We start from the raw sequence: 4,786 nt of genomic DNA, 5'->3' as shown, positions 1-4,786 counted from the left end.
ATGATATATTCAATATAAAGTTGTGCTGTGTGCAGTTCCAGTCATCACAACATATTGTATTACACCCTTTTCACTCTCTGAGAATACTACCAAGTAGTAGTACTAAAAACGTTTTTTCTTAGGGGGATGGAGGTAGGGGAAGGAGTTCATGGCAGACTCGCAGTATGAGTGTGGGGGGATGTATATGTGCATTTCAAAGCCAGCTTCGTGAATAAAACCTACAAACGTCCGTACAGTTTTGCGTTATTAATCAGGAAGTCTGGGTTAAAGATCCAATCCGCCACGTAAGTCACCCACTCATCATGCACTTCTTCCGTGTTGTCTCAAGGCCCTTGCAGCCCCATTTTAGGTTATCCATACTTACCACATGTTGGGGGTTCATGCACGAGCTGCATGTCGGTGGCGTCCCCACCATTTATCCGCGCTGCTCTTCTGTCCGTTGTGTAGGCAGTATTTATTCTAAGGTCAAGGGCCCTTCATTCTGCAGCTTTCTTCTGGTCGTCGGGCACAATCCTGTGACTGGACACCTTGATCTTTTGAAGATGAAGTCCTTCTTCATATCGGGATTTTTCGACACTTTGGATTGGAGGCCCCTGTACTTCCAAGAGTCCTCCGTTGCGCACATTGTATGCTCCCTGTGTGACGTGGTGTCGAGAAATGTTGTCAGATTGCCCTGTGACCACATACTCTGCTCGGAATGTCACGAGGATTCCCAGAGGCAAGGGAGTACTTGTCCACTGGATGAAGAATCCTTCGCCGACGATAACATTCTTCACCTTGATATCTCGGGAGGGTACATCCTGAGCCATACGGTAAGTAAATCTAAATAAAGAAGCTGCAGAAATTATAGATATGTTGTTGGAGCGTTACAAGCCCTTCAACACTTGAATATTTTTTCTCTTTTTTTTTTTTTTTATAGCCAGGACTCCGCGTTTTTGGAGTTTATTTATCGTGAAATTTGGAGGGTGTTTTTTGAACTTTCTTTATTACCGAATGTTAGGAATTTATCGGAAATTATTTTTGTTGGATTCTCAACTTTCTGAAGTAGGTAGTATATATATGCTATGTTCCTAAATTTTAAAAAATTGAAAATAAAATATATATTAGCCGGCGGGTATAACTCTGCCCTAGATTTATAAGAACGCACGTGTACCACGCGACATTAGCGCCCTTGCCATTAGTAGTACTACTATAAAATCATAAGAAATAGCCCACCCAAAAATTCAGTGAAAATTGGGAGTAGATAAGGAGTGGGCTAACTTTCGGTGTGCAATCAAGAAACGTTTAAGAAATTTCATAATTATATAATATGTTTCCGCCAAACTTGTTATCGCGGCAAGGGGCAATGAGGCAAAGATTACTGTACTTTCCAGTCAGCAATGTAATATTAATATAAATGAACTCCTTGACGCAGTCGTTGGAAAGCTCGTATTCTCTTCATCCTTTTCTACCGCTTCTCCCTGCGGCTGCGGTGGGTGGAGTGGTGAAATAGAAGCCCCAGCTGTCCCTCTTATGGAATCTAAAGGCTCGTTCACGAAGTTGCGTCGAGTGCGTTGCTTTGCGTTGCGCCATGCAGCACAGCGCCTCTCCATTGGCTCGTCGTAAGTGTCGCCGTATCAACAGCTCAACGCCAACAGTCTTAAAAAGACGCAAATGGTGGAGGTCGCACTCCGACGCAACTGTGTGGATGAGCCTTAAGAGTTAAGAAGTTCAATCTGTAAACCAAAACAGTGGTGTCTGTCGTGGCCCAGAAATACAATGTCCATCGCCTCTCCCAGATGACCACTGAACAGGTGCTGTGACTAAACTTTCTCGTAGAAAACTGAACTTTTTTTTTTTTGTTGCTCATCGTTTTCTTGAATTTTTCGAATAAATCTTGTGGACGCTATAGGGGGCGCCACTGTGTAGAAAGCGCGGGGGGCGTTACCCCCCGTGAAAGAACGCATAAGAGCAACAGCGGGGACGCCAACGGAGGAGCGAGAAGCGGGGCCTGGAGCGAAAGGTACACGCTGCGGCGGTGTCAACCAACGACCTTGTTATTACTAACTTCATGTTTACAATTTACTAATAAATGTAGTTTCACGTTTTCCGAAATCCTGACTCCGTGTTGTTTCGCCGGTTTGGGCACGCAGCAAGGCAACTTTCCCACAATCTGAATTAAAGAAACTTTCACCGGCGAGTTTTTTTTTTTGTTTCTGGATTTTTTAGGATTTATTCGAAAACACGCCACCCTTTCTATAGCCCACTCATATTTATTTAAAAAAAATGCATGTATTTAGTTTCTAAAAAATATTTTTACACATATTTTCTTAATCGTTTCAAATAATCAATGTGAACAACTCACATATTTTCGGAGATTTGCCTCCGGTCTCCAACTCGGATATTCGCTTGTTGTGCCGTCTTTTCGTTTTCAGGTTATAATTATATAAGGGCTGAACATTTCTTTCGTTTTTTGTTTTTTTTCCACAGGTAGCCTGCGTCAATGCGCCCAATGGTTGCGACTTCATAGGTCAAGCTTCCACACTTCTGGATCACTACAAGCAGTGCTCGTTTCACGTCGTGCCTTGCCCCAGGTGCAAATCATCAGTGCTAAGGACTGAGCTCGTGGGTCACTGTAAAGACGGCTGCAGTTCTGCGTCCACTACACCCGTGCCCATTCCATATTATATGAACGTGAATTATGACAACTTAGATATTACAAGCAGTGAACGGAAAAGAGAGATGCTCAAGATATCCCAGGATCACTCTCTTTTCTTCAAACCAGCCTCAACCAGTGCCTTCAGGAAGTCCGAGCATTGGAGAAAAACACAAACAAGGAACTGAATGACGCAACACTCAAGATTTCTGACCATCTCTCCGGTCTGCACACTAGTGTGGAAAAGTGCAGAGAAGATGCGAGGGAAGCGGCCAGAAACACCAAAGAGCAGCTGGAAGGTCAATCGTCGAGACTTTCCGAGCAGTTGGTCAGAATCGAAACTCAAGTTCTTGCTGCAGCAAAAGAAGACCTAAAAGTTGTTATTGAAGACACAATGAAGATGTACATTGCTAAGGAGTTACGTGTACAATACGAAGGACTTATGAATGTTACGAAGAGTGTATCGGATTGCGTGCGTGGAATTGGCGCAGACAAGGAATTTCATTGGTACTTTAAAGGCTGGGAAGACTTCAAAAAGAGTGCAGTAGACACAGGGTATAAGGAGGCTGACAGCCCCTTACAGTATGTGTGTGGATATAATGTGCGCATCCGTATCCGGTTGGCAGACATCCAGGGGCATACCATGTTAGATATGTTTATGCATATCGATCCAGGTGTCAACGATTCCAAGCTGGAATGGCCCTTCAGCAAGACTTTCACGCTCGGCGTCATGCATCCCAAAGATGAAGCAAAAAGAAAAATTGATATAGTCGAGGCTAGTAAATATTCGGACTACCGGGGCTTCCAGATGCCAGCAGAAGGCGGTAATTTTGTCTTTGGAACAATCATTTTGAGTACCGTTAACCGGCTCGAACAGGATGGGTTTGTTAATGACGACTCACTTCACTGTTTTCTCCAAGTTGAGCCCTAAGGTTTTTCCCGGTAGGTTAATAATTCATTATCGAAAGAAGCAAAAAATGTTCTGCTGCCTGGAAAAAACCGCGTACCTGATTCAATTAAATATAAAACGGATGGGATGACTCCTTCTTCTCCTTCATAAAAAAAAAAAAACAAAAAAAAACGCGTTCCGAGTATGCGACACACCCCTTTCGGTGTATTTATCGGCAGGAAACAGGAATTTCGTCTGTGTGCACTGTAACCAAAACTGATAATCTCATTGCAGCTACGAGTATACGAGTATAATATGGAAGGTAGGACTTCTCTTCACGACAGGCTGCCACAGTAAGCCGGCATCCAAACGAAGCCGCAGCGTGTATTTTATTGTATATTGTATATTAACATAAAACTCCGCTCAATTGTAGATTTTTTTTTTTAATATGCACTTTCCTAGTGAGGGCGAGGAATGCCGCAACTGCCAGATTAGAATGTAACTCTCTCAAAAATTGGTTTAGACTTGTCAAAAATTTACGGCATGCACCAATTCAACGGATTCTGCTACTTTGGCGGGCAACAAGCCTCGCATCGAACACTGCGCTGCCTACGTCATATATATTACGAGATTCGATGTTTTTTGTTTTATGCTAAGCTCGGTATTTCATTAAAGGGCACATTTGCGAGTGCGCGGGTGGTGGATATCCCCCTCTAGCCGTCTGCAACGTAGATTTCGACGTAGCGCGTGTATCTCTCCTCTCAAGATAACATTGTTCAAGGCAGGGGTCGGCAAACGTTTGCAGTGGCGGGCCGAGGCGTCACGAAATCGACGCGAAGTGAGCTGGAAGGGAAGTCGCAAGAGTGAAAGGGGAAGGGGGAGGCAAACAAGTAAAGAAAAAGACACAAAAAAACACTGGCTCGAATTCGCACTAAGGACTGTCCCGAGAATTCCAATGAATCCGCAGAGCTCGACCCCTTTGAAGGTTGCATTCTTGATTGAGCAGTGACCCCTTGGGTAGTTGTATAACCGCGAGTTCTCGAAACTTTACAGAGCGCGCACGTGCGGTCTCGTTGCGCGCTCCTGTCGCGGCGCTCTAGAATCCCGAGGGCTCCTGTCGGCGCTGTCGTGTTGTGCGCTCTTGAGTTATACCCCATTCACACGATCATAAAGGTACCTTTAGCTAAGGGACCTTTATGGCCAGCGGCGAATCCGTTCGTGATCATCCGCGCGTGGCATGTGCTCGCGATCCACCAGCGCTG

General features: G+C 44.6%; 1 pseudogene; it reads left to right on the top strand.

Annotated features, from left to right (window-relative positions):
* The first annotated feature begins 470 nt into the window (after positions 1–470).
* On the top strand, positions 471–3,668 carry LOC120836210 (annotated as a pseudogene).
* Positions 3,669–4,786: the final 1,118 nt, after the last annotated feature.

Source organism: Ixodes scapularis, unplaced genomic scaffold (genome assembly GCF_016920785.2).
Source record: "Ixodes scapularis isolate PalLabHiFi unplaced genomic scaffold, ASM1692078v2 PGA_scaffold1__304_contigs__length_218370807, whole genome shotgun sequence".
Classification (NCBI taxonomy): Eukaryota; Metazoa; Arthropoda; class Arachnida; order Ixodida; family Ixodidae; genus Ixodes; species Ixodes scapularis.
Note: the sequence above shows the minus strand (reverse complement) of the source record. Positions and strands in the feature narration are given on the sequence as shown.